Source organism: Stigmatopora argus, chromosome 2 (genome assembly GCF_051989625.1).
Source record: "Stigmatopora argus isolate UIUO_Sarg chromosome 2, RoL_Sarg_1.0, whole genome shotgun sequence".
Taxonomy (NCBI): Eukaryota; Metazoa; Chordata; class Actinopteri; order Syngnathiformes; family Syngnathidae; genus Stigmatopora; species Stigmatopora argus.
In genome coordinates, this window is record NC_135388.1 from 18,099,780 (window position 1) to 18,121,446 (window position 21,667).

At 40.0% G+C, this 21,667-nt stretch overlaps 1 long non-coding RNA gene across 1 annotated transcript in view; it reads left to right on the forward strand.

Moving 5' to 3' along the window:
- Nucleotides 1–851: 851 nt before the first annotated feature.
- The window catches only part of LOC144089882 (uncharacterized), a 35,259-nt gene continuing 14,443 nt past the window's right edge, over nt 852–21,667 (forward strand). Inside the window, exons 1-2 of the long non-coding RNA XR_013305214.1 lie at nt 852–989; nt 1,353–1,497. This is a non-coding gene — a long non-coding RNA (uncharacterized LOC144089882). The remainder of the gene's footprint in view (nt 990–1,352; nt 1,498–21,667) is intronic.

Sequence of the window (21,667 nt, forward strand, 5' to 3'; positions counted from 1 at the left end):
AAGTGTGAATAATCTAAGAACAGTGAAAAGAACCACAGTAAGGGAGCAATGACCAAGAAAGCAAAGGCAAGTACTCATTAATTAGTTTATCTACTTTCAAGTCTAGGGTGGCCCGGTGGGGCAAGTGGTTAGCACGTCGGCCTCACAGCTCTGGGTCCTGGGTTCAAATCCTGGTCACGTCTGTTTGTGTGGAGTTTGCCTGCGTGGGTTTCCTCTGGGTACTCCGGTTTCCTCCCACATTCCAGAAAAACATGCATGGTATGGGTGTGTGCATGGTTGTCTCGCCTCTGGCCCGGAGTGAGCTGGGACTGGCTCCAGCAACCCCCCCCCCCCCACACACACACGCACACAACCCTAATGAGGATGAAGCATTTCAGAAAATGAATGAAGGAAATAATTCAAATTTGGGCCCATTTTTAAATCATAATTTAGTCTCTATAGGGTTTGAAATTAATTGGTTTACTCACAAAACAGGGATAATAGCTAACCAGACAAAGATGTTTGAACCTTACCTTTTATGGGATTGGCTCCAGCACCCCCTGCGAGCCTAATGAGGATAAAGAGGTTCAGAAAATGAGATAAAATGAGATGAAATTTTCAGTCTACTGTTTTTGTATTCCTCTAACACTATATACAACAATTAGCTAAAATCATTCAACAAGTATTTTTTATTATATATATATATATATATATATATATATATATATATATATATATATATATATATATATATATCTTGATTTTACAAATTCATTTAACTGTGTTATGTTTTGTTTGGGATTTTGGTGGAGGTGTGTCTCCCTTGTGTTTGCTGTCTGGGTGATGTGTGTCCCTCTAGGCTGCCCTTCGTCTTTTGACCAGGTGTGTTTGATTGATAATTATCTCTTGTGTGTCTAGTTGTACATTGTATCCTGGTATGTCTTGTTGCTGGATTATTGCTTACATTTAGTCATGACGTCTCCCTGTCAGTGTGTGTGCGGCCCCGTTAGGTTTGTTTCTTTATTTGATTTTTACTCAGTCCTAAATTTGTATGGCTTTTCTTGTTAATTCTTATTAAGGTTTATCTAGTTTCAGTCTACTGTTTTTGTATTCCTCTAACACTATTTACAACAATTATCTAAAAGCATTCAACAAGTATTTTTTATTATACATATCTTGATTTTACAAATTCATCTAACTGTGTCATGTTTTGTTATAATTGCATTTCATTGCGTGCTCATGCCTGGTGGCTAAAGTGATGTTTGCTTCCAAGCTATTTTAGACTACCTACAGTGAGGCCTAGTTTATAAATTATGCTATGAGCCTTGTCTTATCATCCTTCCGCTCATCCATTATCATTTGCTACACTTTAGTTTTGTGCACCAGCACTCCTGTCTCGTCCTACTTCCTGCATTTTTGGGTCCAACTTCGCCGCACACCCGAGGCTCACTCATGACAAACTGCAAGCTTGGTATGGATTCGTCAGCCCTGTTTGATTACCCCATGATTATACATAAGGTAAGAGCTGAAACTGATAAAGCTTTTTATGTGGACTGAATTATAATATACAGTACTGCATTTCCAAGGTTGTCATAGGTGACGATTTTATTCCACCTCACCATACCCAACATTTTCATGGATGTTTTCAATGTTTTGCTAATTATATACCATACTAGTACCTGAGGGCGGCCTGGTGGAGCGAGTGGTTAGCATGTCGGCCTCACAGCTCTGGGGTCCTGGGTTCAAATCCAGGTCATTTCCATCTGTGTGGAGTTTGCATGTTCTCCCCGGGCCTGTGTGGGTTTTCTCCGGGTACTCCGGTTTCTTACCACATTCCAACAACATGCATGGTAGGCTGATTGGACACTCTAAATTGCCCCTAGGTATGGATGTGAGTGTGCATGGTTGTCCGTCTCCTTGTGCCCTGCGATCGGCTGGCCACCGATCCAGGGTGTCCCCCGCCTCTAGCCGGGAGACAGCTGGGATTGGTTCCAGCACCCCCACGACCCTAATGAGAATAAAGCGGTTCAGAAAATGAGATGAGACTAGTACCTGGCCTTCAATGATCACAATGACTTCATTTCTAAAATAATACAGCCTAAGTAAGTGACATACTCAAATGACCACTAAGACAACGATTGTTTCTTTTTTAATAGCAGGCATAACTAGTAGTTTATCGTGGATCGCTTTTCCCAAAGAGGTTATACAAGCAGCAACAAAATGAATCTGTGATCTATATTGTAAAATGTAATTAGATAACTACGTAATATTACAACAATCCACCTGTCACTACACTACTCTTTGGACATACTCTACATATTAGTGTCAATGCGCAGGTGGGAGCATTATTATGAGCCTTGTAAATGTCCATGCATGAGTTCGGGATAGGCTGATCTGGAGTCATACAGAGTAGACATACTATTTCCCTGCTGCCAGGTGTCTTCGGTTCCAGTTCCCCGGGGGGTCTTTGCTCTCAAAAGAGCAAAAGAGGAAGCAAAGAGTGCTAAGTACTGCCGGGGTAGAGATGAAGTAGTGAGTGGGTCAGTGGGTTCAGTCGTTGATTGTAAAAAAATATTGGGGGAAGGTGACAACATGACTACACTGAAAGCAACTTGACACAATCCATGTTTCAACAGCCAGATAGCCACCTGTCATTTCCTCTTAGCCCCCTTCACACACCTCTTATAGCCCTTCACACCACACAAGTAGGAGATGGCTGACGGGGGCCCAGTTAAAGGTCAATGGTACCAGCCTAAAATGACGCGTGACATAACTCCAGCATGTTTGCTTAGATTAGATTTGCATTGTCAGATAGTTTGAGGTGTCTCAGTGCAAGGCATTTTCACATCCATATATAGCACAGCATGCAGACCCCAGCACAAGCCAAAAGACACATGCACCTTGTGTCGCCCACTTTCACAGCCATGATGCACATCTATTAAAGTGCCACTCTGGTACATTTCAGCTTGACCTTGTTTAATAGTGCTGACAAGGCAGAGAGCTTAGTGAGAGGAGCCAGTTGAGCAAAGTTTGTCTACTGCTTGACTTGACTCTCCATAATGACATTGTCATGTGATTACTAAAACACTGGTCAGTGTTGGAGTACACAATTAACATGCCTTCGACTTTTTGTATGAACTGCACATGAAAAAAAACATAGGTGCCAACTGTCCAGCCTCCACCCTTCCCTTATGGAGTTTGCATGTTCTTTTTGTAGCCATCTGGTGCTTTGGTGGTTCTCTTGACTGATTTTGGTGCAGGCGGCGTGGGATCGATTCCCACTCAGTGGAAATGTGATTGTGAGTGTGAATGTCTTAACTATGACTGACTGGTGACCAGTCTATGTTGTAGTCCACCTTTTGCCCAAAAGCAGGTGGGATAGGCTCCAGCAACCCGCAACCCTAACAAGGATAAGCGGTCTTGAAAATGAATGAATGATTTCTTTGGCTACATCGTGTTTGGCACAAAAGCTGAGATACGCTCCAGATGTCGAAATGAAGCAGTCGAAATGCGAGATCACTATTTCAATGCCGGATGCGCTCATCACAGCTTGTTCTTGTCATGTGAGACAGCCAGCTTCAAACTCTAAGATTGTGGGTTTGGGGCGAGACAGCTGTACTCATCAAAAGAGCCAGATATGGCTCGCAAGCCACACATTCCCAACCTCTGACATAGATGAATGAATCAAAAGACTGTTGATTCTTCCTGGTTTGCAGGTCAGTCATGGGGTTATTGGTCATATAAGGAAGAAATTAAACTAAAATTTATACTCCATCTTCCTTGGACTCAAAAGGATGACATCTCCAATGCCTTATAAACCATAGTTATCTGTTATCAGCTCCCAAAGAAAATTCATCAAATGTAGACTTAATTTTAACCATTTCATTTTCATCATATCATAAATACTACAATATAAAAACTATATACAGATTACAGAAACAACTCCTAGCCTGTAATATTGCACCTACAAATGTGTAGTAAATTTGGAAATTATGAGTATGATATTTTATATACTATATAATCTATCAATGTAGCAAATATTCATGTAGAAACCTGCTTCATTTTCCAGTTCTTCAATAATTTAGTCCATAGAATTTGGCTTTAAACCCCATATCCCATCATCCACACGGATATGCGGTGATATGCTTGTGCCTGTCAAGGGTGAATTGCAGCTGGCATGCATATATCATGCTCACACCAGGAGTCAAGTTTGCTTAGAGTGTGAAAAAATGATCTGCCAGCTTCAATGAATGCTTCTAAGTAGTCTGATCAGTCACCGCCTTCTCAGCTATGCAAGGACTCATCTGGCTAAAGTATCTCATTAGCCACAGGGAAGCTCATATTTACAGAACAGTTTATCACCAACTACATTTAGACATTGAAGGCTGCATTCTGAAGAAGATGAGGGCCACAGGTCATTTATCACACTGCTTTCCATTTGTTTTGTTATTCATGTGGAAATAAGCAAGTCACAATTTACTGTGTGAAATTTTGCAAAGTTGCAGACTAACTGGACATTTTTAGTCAGTGTCTGTGTGTGTGTTTGTGTATGAAATGTGGCGTGAAATGAATCCAGACACATTTTGATGTCCTTCGAGGAGTGTTTGAGTCTCTTTGGAAAATCTCCAGGATTAAGCAAGTGTGTGTTGGAAGTGTCATTTTCATCATAAATCAATTATTTCCCCGTTTTGACTCTGAACTTGATGTGAACTCTGCCAAGTATGGAATTTTGCTGACATTAAATAACTAGTGGGAGTGTATACCTCACCAAAGGCACATATCTCATAAGTATAAGGCAATATTTAGCTGTTTCTAGCTATTCATAATTTCTATAACAATGTAAAGCCAAATGGTGTGCTTCTAAATGGTCTAGACCAGGGGTCTCAAACATGCGGCCCGCGGGCCAACTGCGGCCCGCGGGACGATAATTTGCGGCCCCCGTCTTAATATGAAAGATCAATTTTATTTTATTTTTAATTTTTTTTTTTTTTTTTTTTTTTTTTTTTTTTTTACCCCTTTCCTCATGATGGCGCCGTTTAAGTGGCAGCCAGTGGCAGTAGCTCTGTCCACTCATGTTTTTCTTGTTTTACAGCATGTTTTACATGAAAAATTAGAGGGAACATTGACATGCACCTGCTTGTGGCAGGTGTGATACTGGTGTGCCGATAGCGAGCAATGATGATGTTGTGACCGGATGATTCGCCTAAAGACGTTTCGCCGACGGACGTTTGACAGACGGACAGGTCGTACTAGTATTTGTTAGTTTAATGATTAAATACAAATACTAGTATTTGTATTTAATCATTAAACGCTGTTTTCAGCTGGATTTGACCGAATTTGAGAGCATTTTGAGCCGTTTGGCGAATGGACGTCTATAGACGTTTTTTTGCCTCCATCGCGATATCATCCAGTATTTGTATTTAATCATTAAATGCTGTTTTAGGATGGATTTGACCCGATTGCTGTCATTTTATGGCTCGGTTCTGCTACATCTGCCTGCCCAAGAGTGCTTATTCCCGGACTGCCATTGATGGTAGACGAACATTGATTTTTACTATAATTTGGACAACACCGGCGGCGGGCCGGATTAAAAATCCTAACGGGCCGTATATGGCCCGCGGGCCGAGGTTGAAAAACTTGTACACACACGATCCGGCGGGGCGAGCGTTCGAATCCCGTTTCGGCGGAACCTCCGTTCGGCCGAATGAACGTTCGGTGGAACGTCCATTCGGCGACCTGCCCGTCTGTCAAACGTCCGTCGGCGAAACGTCTTTAGGCGAATCATCCGAGTACCGATGATGTCGCTCACACTGGTACTCAGTGCGCTCGGGGAGGTTGTCTTTCTGCTCAGACCAACAAAAAATTAGAGGGAACTTTGGTTCGGAGCTGAATGAACCAATCACGGTGAGGTATACGGCTCTGGAGGGCGGGACATCGGCCGGGCTGTCCAGTGCCTCGCTCACTCACTCATTCATTCCTCCAATCAGCTGGGCGGAGGAGAAGCCGTGAGGCCGATCACTCCGCTCGGCGCGCACACTCCTCCGCTGCTCTCACCATAGAACTGAATGAGGCGCTATGATCCGTGATCCAGCCTGTGTCAGTGTCTGTAGCCATCTCCGCGATTGAAACGGAGAGCGAAAGTGCACATGCGCCACAAACCCGCGCGACTGAATGTGAAAGATCAACCCGAGACTCATTCCAAGTGGAAAAACATATTACAGAGCCCCAGAGATGTCTCTTTCAAAGCCTGCCATGAAGAGAAAGGTCGGTGATGAGCACAGACAGTTTCAAGAAAAGTGGGGAGTGCAATATTTCTTTGTTGAACACAGGGGCACACCGACGTGTCTCATTTACACTGAAAAAGTTGCGGTGCACAAGGAATACAATTTGAAACGTAATTGTACTACGAGACATGCTGTGGAGTACGAAAAATACCAGGGAGATGAGAGAGCCAACCAGGTTGCCAGTCTTAAAACACGTCTTCTGAGGCAACAGGATCTCTTCAAGAAGGCTACCAAAGACAGTAATGCAGCAGTCAAAGCTAGCTACGCCGTTTGTGAGTTGATTGATCCTGTGCTAAGTGATCCCAAATGGCTCATGGACTTGGCTTTTCTTGTTGATATCACACATGAGCTTAATGTACTGAACAAGAAGCTACAAGGCCAGGGGCAACTTGTCAGTGCTGCCTATGACAACGTGAGAGCATTCTGCACTAAACTTGTGTTATGGAAAGCCCAGCTCTCTCAGACAAACCTTTGCCATTTCCCAGCATGCAAGGCTCTCGTGGATGCAGGCACACCATTCAGTGGTGAGAAGTATGTTGAGGCCATTTCGAAGCTACAGGAGGAATTTGATCACAGATTTGCAGACTTCAAGACACACAAAGCCACATTTCAAATTTTTGCGGACCCCTTCTCCTTTGATGTGCAAGATGCCCCTCCTGAGCTTCAAATGGAGCTCATTGACCTGCAGTGCAACTCTGCACTCAAAGCCAAGTTCAGGGAGGTGAGTGGAGATGCAGACAAGCTTGGGCAATTTTTGAGAGAGTTGACCCCCAGCTTCCCTGAACTTTCCCGAAGGTTCAAGCGGACCATGTGCCTTTTTGGGAGCACATACTTGTGTGAGAAGCTCTTCTCCACCTTGAACTTCAATAAGTCCAAGTACAGGTCCAGACTTACTGATGAGCATATTCAAGCTCTACTGAGGGTCTCCACTGCTTCCTCCCTCAAGCCAAATGTGACTATGTGAGAAGAAGCGCTGCCAGGTCTCTAGCAGCAAGGAGTAGGCAAAAGAAGCCGTGTTCAGAATATTTCATGTTCAATGTTCCATTCAAGTTCAGAAAGTTAAAGGTTAAAGAGCTGTTAATACAGACATTTGAAACGGAATAAAAATAATTCATTTTCTCTACTTAGCCAGCCAGTGTATATCTACTGTATGCTCATTAGTATTATTTGGTTTTATATTACTGATTGATTGATTTTTTATTCATCTTTAAGTTAATTTATTTAATTCATTATTTTTTGTTAAAAAATAAAGGTATTTGATAACGTTGGAATGTTTTATCAGTGCTTTTCTTGTGGAAATCCTGATGCGGCCCAGTCTCACCCAGACTCGGCCTCTAGCGGCCCCCAGGTAAATTGAGTTCGAGACCCCTGGTCTAGACTCTAAAGTCTCCGAATATTGAAAGATCCCACTGTGCGTCCTCGTTTGTTGTCATTCATAAATTATCATGGGTAAAGTCCTCAAATTTTTTATACAAGTTTAAACCCGAGCATGTCTGAGAAGTCTTCAATGGCTAAGAACCAAGCCAGCTTCACGGCCTTATCTACAGCTTTGTAATGAACCTGCTCTGGTGTAAATCTCTCATCATCATGGATGATTCTTTTAGGCCACCATTTTTTCCATCTTGAAATCATAGTCTTTTCCTTAATATCATTAATGGCATTCTTTGAATTCGGTCGTTTGTTCTTCGGACCGCCGTTTCTTCTTTGGCGGCCATTTATTCTTTGGGCCTTCTTTCAGGAGGCTAAAGCGCTTCCAAGTCTCAGTGCAAACTAGGAAATTTTTATGACAATTTTATTTTTATTTTGGATACTTATGGAAAATACCACGATGCAGTGGAGCCGTGAACTTTGGGCCGCAGAGTGGGAAAGTATTCTACTTATGAGTTATTTGACATTGAGATTGCACTTATATTCGCGTACAATAAGAAATGGCTAACACTGACAAATTACTTGGAGTATGTTTGTGTATCCCTCATTTTTTTCGAATCAACACCCACAGCAAAACAAAATTAATGAGCAGGTGCACTTGCCAGGGGGAAGTCTTCTCCAGTCCTCCAACACATAATGTTACTGTTTAAGCAGAAGCCATGTGAATTTGTTCACTCAAATGAAAATATATGATACACAGAATATGGTATGCTGACCTGACTAAAATATTGGAATAATAATTTGAGGGAGAACCAGATAGGTGGATCAGAAAGGCGGCTTGTGGGCCTATTCCGGATCTCCTACGCTCTAGAACAGGGGTTGCGAACCTATGGCTCGCAAGCCAAACATGTCTCTTTTGATGGGTGCATATGGCTCTCCCCTAACCTGTAAGCTAAATTGGGGAAACCGCTGGTGAGAGAGCCGACTCCCGAATGCACCAATAAGAGGCTCCTGTTGGCATGTCAAAGTGGCGCCAACACCAACTCTTGCGCTGCTGCATCGACCAATGAGAGCCTCATGTTTGCACATCTCCGTATTTGCAACATTACCTCGAATGCGCTCCATTGACCAATGGGAGCATCGTGTTGGCACATCACATTTTGAATGGCGCCAACATTTATTCATTAGAGTCCCATGGGTGTGCCGCATATACTCATTGATTGGCAACAGCGCAACAATGGTATTAAAGCAATTTAGATACTTATTGTACTTTAAAAGTGTTGAAATGACAAAAAATGCACAGATTTATTTCTACTTTTAAAGTCTGGGTGTGGCTCCGAAGGAATTATATTTAAAAACATGAATTGTTTATGGCACTCTCGGTCCAAAAGGTACCGACCCCTGCTGTAGAACCAAGTAGAAATTTGAATTCCTAAGGAACTATCCAAGTGAGGGTTTAAACCAGGGGTGGCCAAGTCCGGTCCTCGAGAGCCCCTATCCAGTCTGTTTTCCATGTCTCCCTCCACCAACACACCTGAAGCAAATAATCGGGATTGGTATGAAGCTTCTGGACAGCTTACTGATGAGTTGATCATTTGATTAAGGTGTGATAGAGGAGGGAGATATAGAAAACAGACTGGATAGGGGCTCTCGAGGACCGGACTTGGCCACCCCTGGTTTAAACCTTCTTTGTTGGAGAGGTACTGATAAAGCAGAATAGTTTGTATTTTTTCATTGTTTCTGGACTCTTTTTCACTGTGTCAGCTCCTCATCACCCTTATTTTGCCTACCAAAATGTTGATCTTAAAAGAATGTAGTGCTTTACATCTGAATCTTTGAATGACAAAGTCTTTTAAAAGAAGAACAAGCTACAACGTATGTAAAATAGCATGCATATCCAAACAGAGAGGCAGTGGTTAATTACAAGGGACAACGTTAGAGGACAATGCCAGCAGTGATGAGCACAGGAATTCAGGGCTAACCAGGTGGCTTCTCAGGAGATAGTGCCAAAAGATGAAACCAGCTCAGTGTCAGCCTTTTAATTCGATCTGCCATGCGCACATATGTCTTTAATGTCTGCAGGGATTTCCTTATCCATTGATGTGCTTTGCTGACAGTCTGCAGTCACACCGGTTTGAATTGCAAACTAATGTGTTGTGAGTTCCACACAAAACTGCATCAGGTCAAAGCTTCTATGAGTGATCTCCTTTCGTCTGATCGCTGGCCCTCAGATGCCCACTGCATTCCAATTTTTGCCAATGGTTGTCGGTCTCCGTGTCTACCTTACGACAGACTGGCAACCAGTTTAGAGTGTAGTCGGCCTTCTGCAAGAAATTGGGTGGGATAGGCTCCAGTAACCCGTGACCATGACTAGGATAAGCAGTATTGAAAATAAATGAATTAATATTTGTTTACCACACTTAAATATTTTTGGCCCCACCAATATATTCTTGTACAGAAAAGGTCATTGGATTTATGTGTCTACATGCAAATCCCTGTTAGTCAACCATTAGTAAATCTGTGAATTATGACTCTGCATCTTGTGCAGTTTCTCTTAGGTTTTACTTGTGGACGAGGTGGTAGATAAAGTAAACTCTTGTTTAAATAATTTCATGCACATAAATTTATCAAGTGTGCTGTAAAAAAAGAAATCGGCAGCATATTAATGTGAATACTTTTGCACACTGTAAACACAATTATGCACAGAATATGCGGGAAACAAAGGCAATCTCTGTACGGCACTCTTTGAGTGAATCAAGCCATTAAAAACAACTCGCGTGTCCATTTAGTAGCTGTGCAATTCCACCATTGAAGCTGTGTGAAGGGCCCTCCAGAGTGCGACATTGATGATAGAGTTCTTGCTCCTCCCTACTCTTCCACTCCACAGCCTACCCACATTAACTTTCCAGCCCATTCAGCAGTGATTAGAAAAGCCTCTCAGCTCCAGAGTTTAAAATAATTTGAGCATAATGAATTCCAATCACTCCCTCCTCTTGCCCTCTGCTCCCACTTGTATTCGAGAACCTATAACGAGGAGTACAATGGAGATACAAAGAGTGTGGGGTGGCAAGACAAGCGTGTAGATTCACAGGATTCATATAAGAAATTAAAGCAGCGTTATCCTCATTAGGTTATCATTTTTAAGCATTTCTTAAGTTAGTGCCTATCTGAGATTTAGAATTAAAATTGGCTTTTATCAAATATTACAAAGAACTTTCCGACTCTATGCAGACAGAGGTACACCTTACATTTGATGCATCAAGCAGGGGACTACCTACAACAGCCTTTTTTTGTGTGCTGCGCACAAGATTTTCTACAGCTACTGTGATTTCAAAAATACTGAATCTCACGCATTGTAACAGCAGTATGACCACCTTCATGACTTACATCAAAACTGTTGAGAAATACCTGCTCTATTCCCATAAAAAATTCCAGAAACTTCCAAATGGCTTTCTTCAGGTTACTATTTTCCTTGCCATCTCTGCAATAAAACAGCTAACCGGTTCAGAAAATGAATGAATGAATATTAAACATATTCACCGTATTTTTGGAAAAGGAAAAATTATATAAGACGCACCTGAGTTTTTGGGTGTTGGTTTTGGGGGAAGGGGAGCAGTATTTTAATTTATCAGAAACCAAGAACAAACAATATATGTTAAAGAAATAGTAAAATAGGGAACACCAGGCAACATTGATTTATTTATTGTAACAAAAAATAATATAAACTCGGAGTGAAAAAAAGACATAAAGTCGTATAACTTGCATGCCCAGCCCAACTATGAAAATAGTGTCCAGAAAATATATGATATAAACCTAAAAAAATACAAACATTTTACAAAAGTCCTCGTTTCATTGTAATCTGATGGTTATTCAGATCTGGTCAGATTCTGAACCCCATATCGCACCACATATATGTATTTTTTCTTGACATACATTTCCAGATTATCTCATCACATTGTCACCCTGATGATGCTGACAGTGCTTTGGCGATGACCTTTCAGATTGCCATGTCATGCCATCATGTCCCAATGGCCAGAAGCAACCCTGTCACCTTTAATCAGCACGACATTTTGACCACCAAGCAGCTCTTGCAGTCCCACCGGTTTGCACGCAGATGCATGCATGCAAGACATGAACATAATCTTACCGCATCAAATCATTCCTTCTTCAGGTGATCGTTAGCAGTAACTTTTAGTAAGCATAGAGAAGTTTGCTTTTAATCTGTGCACAGTTGTGTTGGGTTCGATTGTAGTCATTAAGTTGCATTTTAGTCTTTATATCGTGCATTTCCATATCCATAAAAGGTAATGTTCAAACATCTTTGTCTGGTAAGCTATTAGCCCTTTTTTGTGAGTAAACCAAATTAATTTCAAACCCTTTATTGGGGCTAAATTATGATTTAAAAATGGGCCCCAATTTGAATTTTTTCCTTCATTCCATTTCTGAACAGCTTTAAACTCATTAGGGTTGCAGGGGGTGCTGGAGCCTATCCCAGCTCACTCCGGGCCAGAGGCGGGGGACACCCTGAATCGGTGGTCAGCCAATCACAGGGCACAAGAAGACGGGCAATCATGCACACTCACAACCATACCTAGGGGCAGTTTAACGTGTCCGATCAGCCTACCATGCATGTTTTTGGAATGTGGGAGGAAACCGGAGTAGCTGGAGGAAACCCACGCAGGACTGGAAAGAACATGCAAACTCTACACAGGTGGACTGACCTGGATTTTAACCCAGGACCACAGAACTGTGAGGCCGACGTGCTAACCACTCAGTCGCCGGGGCGCTCAAATTTGAATTTGTTTTTATTATTTTTTGTATTCAGGTCGATCAAGATACGTTACAGGAAAACTAAGTGGTGAATGATCAGTCAGGCTACTGATTACTTTACATATATATATCTTTATTTTTACCACTGAATACGTGCTGTTGCTATAGTATTTAATTGAGGACTGAAATTTGTTGAGTCATATGATACTATGGTTACAGTGCTCTTACTTCAGTAACATATTTAGCTCTCTTGACAACTCTGCTAATATCCACTACAAATTATAGTAAAAAATTACTATCATTGTAATACTCTGCCATTGCTGGCCATATTCTTCTTGGCAGTGATACTAATTGAGAAACGGACGAAACATTCACGTCTGATCTCATAATAAACTTTTTTGTCTAATGGCTGCCAACAAGCATGTCGATACACACCCACACATTGGATTAGCAGGGTAATCAGCCATATCCAATATACCATGGCTTCTTGAGCTCAACAAAAGAGGGTCACAGATGTCAAACTGAATGTGCGCATTGAGGTTGTGTGAGTGTTTGCAATGTCTGACTGAAGCTGACAGTCCAACCCGCGTCCTCAAGGGGAAGGTTTGTTAGTGACGACATGAAAACACCCGTGCGCACGAGTGGGCACACACACGAACATCCGAGCGGCACTTTGCTCATCGTTGCATTTGTTCAGAAAGAAACAAAGCTTGCTGTATGCTGTAAAAGTTAAAGAGGGGATAAAATGACCCGTGGTAATCAGATTATTCAGGATGATGAAGTTTTTAAAAATGTTATTGCCAAGGCCTACGGGTGTTTAAGGTTAGATACTATATGCGTGCTTGGACACTCCACTGCTACAGCAAAAGATGTTCTGACGGTTTCCATGGTGTTGTCCTTCCATTCATCCTCTTTCTAATTTAACAGACTCTCTGATAAGACTAGGCAAGTTTTCTTCTGTGCCGTTAATTGTTGTACACCAGCAACTAAAGAGCCTGGGTGAAAACTTGCAGAAATTTGGTCGTGGCGAAGAACATGACTACTGAAGCTCGCATGGATATTCTCATAAAGAATGTAGTTTCTGGCTTGATCATGATTATACAGTGGTAATTGTGCCTCACCAAGTTTATTAAATAGCAGTGCAAAAAGGGCACCAGACTCTTGACAAATGTGCATTAAATTTACTCCAGATTTGAGTCATTGAAATACTTTCACTTTGAGTGAGTAAGGAAAACATAGAAAGAAAAGACAAATGCCTGTGAATAACTCATTAGCTGCCGTTGATGGCGATAGAACCCCCACTTCAAATGGATTTCCTGTCATCTCCTACTGACTGATTCATATTCAAAATCTACACAGTGTTAAAGTGAATTTGAAAATATTACATTGGCCGGCATTATTAGAACTCATAGGACCCATTATGACACCTTTCCTTTTTAAAGTAACTGTTGTAATGCTCGTTACTATACTATATTATGTTTACTTTTTGTATAAGTTTCAGAGTGCATTCTTTTGTTTGAGCTCAGTCTAGGTAAAAGTTGGATGTGGACATTGTTTGATAATTGCATTTGTAATAAATGTTTTCTAGTGACATGCCCGGCAAATAGAGACAGAGAGTGAGAGGAGTCTTCGGCAGTGAAAAAGAATGAGAGAGAAAGAAAGAGAGAGAGTGAGAGTCAATGGTTGCTTGGCAGCTACTCTGCTAGCTTCATTAACTTCCTAATAACAGGCTGATGAAGGTGCCTTAAGAGGCGCTCTTGTCTTTCCCTCCTTGACCTTTCCTTCATCTTCTAGACACATTTGATGATTGCCATACTTGAGTGCGGTACCATTTATACCTGTGTTATATTACTTATTGTTTCACGAGTTCTTCCTAACTATATATATATATATATATATATAGTTTTATATATATATATATATATATATATATATATATATATATATATATATATATATATATATATATATATATATATATATATATATATATATATATATATATATATATATATAGTTTTATATATATATATATAGTTATATATATATAGTTATATATATATATATATATAGTTATATATATATATATATATATAGTTATATTTATATATATATATATATAGTTATATTTATATATATATATATATATATATAGTTATATATATATATATATATATAGTTATATAGAGAGATATAGATATAAAAAAGGGGGACCCAAAAGGAGGAATAATGGTAGAGACCATTCCAAATTGTTATCCTATGGCAAACATTATGGAAATGGGGCGGGCAGCAGCGTACCTCAGCACATTATAAATAATGACAAGAAATCTAAAATCTTGAAAATGCAAGGGGAATGTTGGAAACGAAAAGTGTCACAGCACAGACATATTGGGGTGCCCACACAGCCACTCATAGCCACCTCGTGAGGAGGGGTTGGATTGCAAATTATTCACGGTCGTAGCCTCGTCTGGCCCTCTTCAGATGGATTCATTATCGAGGCTGGCCAGGAAATAAAAGAGCTGTCAAGAAAAAAAAACATCATCGACACAGCGGATAATAGCATAATAGCAAGTGAACCAACATACTCTGTTTGTGTAAGTGTGTGCGCATATGTGTGTTACACTAGCTCCTGCCCTCAGCAGAAGTAGAGAGGTGACCCTGCCACGGTAATAATGCACTGTGGATTACAATTTGATGGAACCAAGCCACAAGGGTTCTTTCCTGCCCACTCAAATGACATCTTGTTGCTGCTGGGACTATACAAGATACATGTGACATACACGCACAAACACACGCACGCACACCTCTTTTCTCTTTGCTTCGGCTTTCGGATATGCTTCTGCGGATGAAGCATGTTTCAGGAAATACTGTATAAAAGACAACAAAAGAATTGATGTTATGATTGATTAGACAGAAAGATCCAGATTTTGAGGGGAAAACCCCCAATAAAGAACTCAAATAAGTAAAGTTTTAGGAATAGGTTAAAATGCTCTTGCATGATCTCTTTTTTCTCTTTTTAAATATGTTTATGTATTAAACCACATGTGTCAAAGCGGCGGCCCGGGGGCCAAATCTGGCCCGCCGCATCATTTTGTGTGGCCCGGGAAAGTAAATCATGAGTGCCGATTTTCTGTTTTAGGATAAATATTAAAATGAAGAGTATAGATGTATATTAAATTTCCAGATTTTCCCCCTTTTAAATCACTAATTGTAATTTTTTAATTAAAAAAAATCTTTGTTTTTAGTTCAAAAGTCATTTTGTAAAATCTAAAAATATATTTTAAAAAAAGCTGAAATAAACTTTGTTTTAGATCTATAAAAACTTTTAATCCAGTTATTTTAATCCATTTATAATAAAAAAAATCTAAATATTATATCTAAAATGTTCAGGCCCACGTGAAATCAAATTGACGTTAAAGCGGCCCGCGAACCAACCCGAGTCTGACACCCTTGTATTAAACTTACAAAATATGCTGCTTTGAAAATTCCCAGGTCATTCCCAGACTATTTTAGTTGGTCGAAATCAATGAATTACTGTGAGGGAAATTACCGTATTTTCCTTAATATAAGGCACAACTATTTATTTGTGCGGCTTATATATGGATCAATATTGGTTAATCATTGTGTGGAATTTTTGTTTAACACAAATCCATCTAGTTGGTGTAACGCTGCCTTATGAACTGTGGTCATCCACACTGCATTGTCTGTCTCCATAGCGTTCTTTGTGTGTCAACAATTTCTACTGTCTTGCTGAGGCTGAGATAAACTTCTGAACGCTCTGGCTGCTTCTTGCCATTTATGTATATACTACGCTAATTATCCAAAACTGCCAGAAAGCTTCTGAAAGGGAACCTTTCACCTCCTTGGTTCATCTCACTTGTGAACAAATAAGTAATCGCTTTGTCTCTCTGCTGCTGTAGTAAACACATCCAATTCATTAAAAAAGTGATAGTGTTATTGATAATAGTCGTTTTGTAAAGCACTGGAAAAGTAGGAATGAGGAAATCAATCAGACTAGATCAAAATAAGGCAAAAAAGCTCAGCTTAGTAAAATTCTTCATTAGGATGCTGGTACAGCTGTCCTGCTTAAATGTCCAGGAAAAACAATAGAGAAAGAAATGATCAATTAACCAAACACATTTTAGAATCGGATATTAAAGGTTTTAAAATGCTTAACATGACCTACACAGCATCCATTTAAACAGTGCAAAGACAAGGTTGATTGAAGTGCAACTCAAAATTGAAGCATGAGGCGAGCCAAGCCACCCCACAACCCCCCAAAAACTAATTTACACAAAATGCCTCTAGTATGTGCAGTTTTTTTCTTCAAATACATATATACCTGAATGTGTTAGCTTTAGATTCAACAGTCTAAAAAACTAAGCCTCCACCTGGCACCCAAATGTACGACTACAAGGAATATTTGAGTGTAGAAAGCTTGGTAAGTAGCAGTGAAGAGAACCTACACTCCTGATTGGGTCCATACCACGGAGACAAATATAAGAAGCCCTTAAACCCTTGTAATCAGTAGAAAAACAGACAAGGGCTGCTTGTTTTTACCTTCTTAAGCCTATGTGGAGTTTGGGGTCCATTGCAAGTCTTTGAGTAGGTGCTGCCAAATGGCAAAAGACATCAAAGTGTTTTGCTGTTAGCCTTCTTGCCTACACACGTCAATGTCTTAGGGATTAGCATTAGCATAATTGAGGTTTATGTACAGACGCTTAGTGCAAGACCCTGATGGATCACTATTCTGGAATGGTAATGTGTGTTGTGTAACGTGGATTTTGAATCCATTCTACAGAGGACTCTAAACACCCCCCAAACCCATTACCCAGAGGAGAGTGTGTGGAGACAGAAAAGCAACTACTTTACAATATAGACAAGCTTAGAAAAGCCAAGCATTCTGTCTTACGTGAGATGATGGTCATATATGTGTGGGCAAAATACAGGACAGAAATCAAATTACATAAATGTAATTCGCGAGCAATACCATACTATTTTCTTCAACATTATTTGATTAATGCAGACTACGTGAAATATTCATTCATTTTCTGCTCTGCTTATCCTCACGAGGATTGCGGATCTGGACCCACTTCATTGCCAACCAATCACTGGGCACACACAGACAAACAACCATGCATATACACACATACCTTAGCGACCAGTTTTGAGTGATCACTTAGCCCAGAGGTGGGGAACTTATGGCTCGGGAGCCACATATGGCTCTTTTGATGGGTGCATATGGCTCTCCGAAAAACCTGTGATGTAAAATGTGGAAATCGCTGGTCAGAGAGCCGAGTACCGAACGAACCAATAGGAAGCGTCACGTTGACACAGTGGCATTTATACTACTTCTAGCTCCACTTTATTCTTATTTTTTTTTCATTACACTCTTCTCCATGCATACTCACATTGATCCTCATTGATTAGCAAAAGTGTAACAATGTTGTCAAAAGAATTCAGAGACTCTTTGTGCTTTAAAAGTGGACTAAAAGATGCACACATTTTCATGTATGTTTTCTTTTAAATTTTAAGTGTCTCTCAATTAACAACATTTCAAAATTTGAATTGTTTAAGGCTCTCCCTGTCATAAAGGTTCCCGACCCCTGACTAGCTAACATCTGGTGAAAGGTGGACTACACCCTAAACTGGTTGCCAGGCTGTTGAAATTATTTCTACATAAATAACAAAATGAACCACCAACAAATGATATCAGCGTGTTTGCAATCAATACTTGGGAAGGGCAATAACCATATCTCAACTAAAAAGTATGTAGACTGAAAAGTATTTGAACGCTTAAATGGAATCCAAAATGAAAAGTTCCTTCTTCAGATAATGGATCACACAATTGGATTTATAATAAGCATTGCTTTCAGGCCTGTGAGCGGTGGAACTCGAAAACTAGAAAAATGGCCAAAATAATGGCAAAATGTTGTACTTGTGCCAAGGCAGCTGTCAGTCTTATCGCCTCGCTTGGCTCGATGGTGGTTCAGCTAGTGGAGTGTAATTGCATGCTTAAAGTTGTAGATGAACTAATTAGCGGGTGCATGGAAAGCACAGCTCATTAGTGGGTGGCAGAGAGACTTGTGGTGTTGGCTCTGAGGGCTCTCCTCTACAGCCGTTGTCAGTTTAGAGAGAGGGCTGCTTCATATAAGTGCTGCTTTATTATAGCTATCCTAAAAAGGATAATGTGAAAAATGATGAGACTAGATGCGTACAAGAGGTGTACACAGCAGCAAAATGTGAACATTGGACATCCAATAATGTAGACTCGTAAAAAATGAAGCCAACTAGAGTGAGTCAAACAAAAAGAATTAGACCTTATGTCTCTGTAGACAGAGCAAAGAGAAGAAAACATTATCTCCAGCAACATATATAAATAAAATAACCTCAAATTCCTATGCTAAATCCTATATATCAGCTGTACAATTTTCTACTTATCCGGCATCATTTGTGATTTTTAAATTTCGGAAAATGTGTTGCATTTTTTTAGATTGCTCTTCAGGCTTAATGATCGAAATGAGCCATCTACTCGGTGGATGCACAGCACGTATTTTAGCTCTATTGACTTTATGTTAGTCAGCAATCAGTGTTCCTTCAAGTGAATGTAAGGGAAAGTAAATACACACTAAATGTTAATAACTTCCTAATTAAAATATTTAAAAAGTCGCCAAGTTTATTGAATGTGGGATCACGAAAAAAGCAAGCTCTGTAAAACAACTGTAAATGTGTATATATATATAGTTATATATATGTGTATATATATATATGTATGTATGTATGTATATATGTATGTATGTATGTATGTATATATGTATGTATGTATATATGTATGTATGTATGTATGTATATATGTATGTATGTATGCATGTATGTATATATATATATGTATATATGTGTATATATATGTATATATATGTGTGTGTATATATGTGTATATATATATATATAACTATATATATATAGATATATACATACATACACAGACACACACACACAAAATATTGCTTACACTTTTCTCAAAGGTGGTAGCATAACACTTTTGTTATGAGAGCTGCCAAACATTTAAAGTTTACCTTAAAGGATTTTGGTCCACGGTAGTTAATAGATCATATGCCCTTATGTCACAATCCATCACACTTATGACTCCCCCGTGGTACTGTGGGAGGGCACCGTTAATCTGGATGGATGACTACAATCACTGCCAGTCGGGGACTACAATATAAAGCTCTCTCTCTCTCCTGCTTCCTACCTCTGCTTGATGCCCTTTAATGGCCACTTAATGTGGCTGACAAATTTACAAGGCATTTCAAAATGACCCCGTCAGCCACTCAGCAGAGGGTAGGGAAAAAGTGAGAGGACGATAGAGCGAAGGGCGGCTCGTGTGCAATCTTATTTTCTACTGCAGGCTTGTGTGATAAACATGCTAGATTTATAACAGAGGTGTCTTACAGTGTCTGAATGTGTGTGTGCATTTGCCAGAGAAAATGTCCAGTACAAATAATTCACCCTGAATACCTGTCATCATGAGTCATGACACCAGAGAATCACTGCAATTGAATACATCCAACTAGATGGAAGCTGCCTACCACCCTCTCTTGCTTTTTTACTACTTTCTGTCCATGCACGCGCACATACGCACACACACACAGTCACACTCACACACTAAAATGCACACTTTATCCATCATGTAAATTTATTTCCCGCACCCTACGCCCTTCATTCTATCAATTTTTTTTACCGCCCTGTCTATTTAAAAAATACAATTACGGATGGGTGATTTCACTCTGGCTATCACTGTAATCACATCTCTAATTAGGATGAATTAAAACAGCCTGATGACTGCCACTGAAAGCCACAATTCTTTCTCTCTTACTCAATGTCCTCCCCTGATTTAGCATTCAGTTTACTCACACAGGTCCTCTGACAGCCAATCAAGTGAAATTGTCACCCAGCTCTTGTCAGGTCATTAATTAAGCTCCCGAAACACCAAATGATTAAGATAACAGCAATCTTGTGGTGAATGGCTTCTATCCTCTATTCTTTTTCCTGCAGATTATCACACCCTTGAGGGTCTGCTCAATCTCAATGAAATGCTGACAATTGACTAATCAGTCACATTGACCCCGGGCTTATTAGCTCACTGCATATTCATGAGCAGCGTATTGGAGGCTGTGGTGTTTTTTAATTAAAGTCACTGAATGTGATGAGGGGAATGTGGGAGCTCTTTTGCCGCATGGTGGCCCTGCCAACCCCCACGCCGCCCCCAATTTTCCCTATCTCACCCACTGTAAATAACATGCATCATTCATTGGATTTAGCTCACATTTGTGTGGATGCAGCTGGCAGGAATGTATGTGTGTTTGCATGCATGCGTGTGTGTGTGTGTGTGTGTGTGTGTGTGTGTGCGTGTGCGTGTGTGTCTTTTTAGATCATGTGGAGGCTGTTTCAAGGGGTCTTGGACAAATGGAGGGACCACATGGTCAGACCAGATGTTCTGTTTTCATATGTGCATAGCTCATCAAAAAACAGCACGCGCCACCACTATTGGACCCCTGTAAAGCTCTAGGGCCAGCCAGCCCATCTGCTTCCTTCTTGACAGGCCCAGTGCATTGTGGGTCTTGGTTATTTCCAGTCTCCATTCTGATGAAACTATGGTTTAGGTAATGGTGAGTGGATATTGATGGAGCTGTAGATTGAAATTTCAAGTAAACATTTATACATACTTTTTTATATATATCTATATCTATATATAGGTATATATAGTTAGATAGATATAGATAGATATAGACAGATATAGACAGATATAGACAGATATAGACAGATATAGACAGATATAGACAGATATAGACAGATATAGACAGATATAGACAGATATAGACAGATATAGACAGATATAGACAGATATAGACAGATATAGACAGATATAGACAGATATAGATAGATAACAGATAGATAATAGATATAGACAGATATAGACAGATATAGACATATAGACAGATATTGATAGATATTGATAGATATAGATAGATATAGATAGATATAGATAGAAATAGATAGATATAGATGGATATAGATGGATATAGATGGATATAGATGGATATAGATGGATATAGATGGATATAGATGGATATAGATGGATAAAGACAGATATAGACATATAGACATATAGACAGAGATAGACATATAGAGGGACATATAGATGGACATATAGATGGACATATAGATGGACATATAGATGGACATATAGATGGACATATAGATGG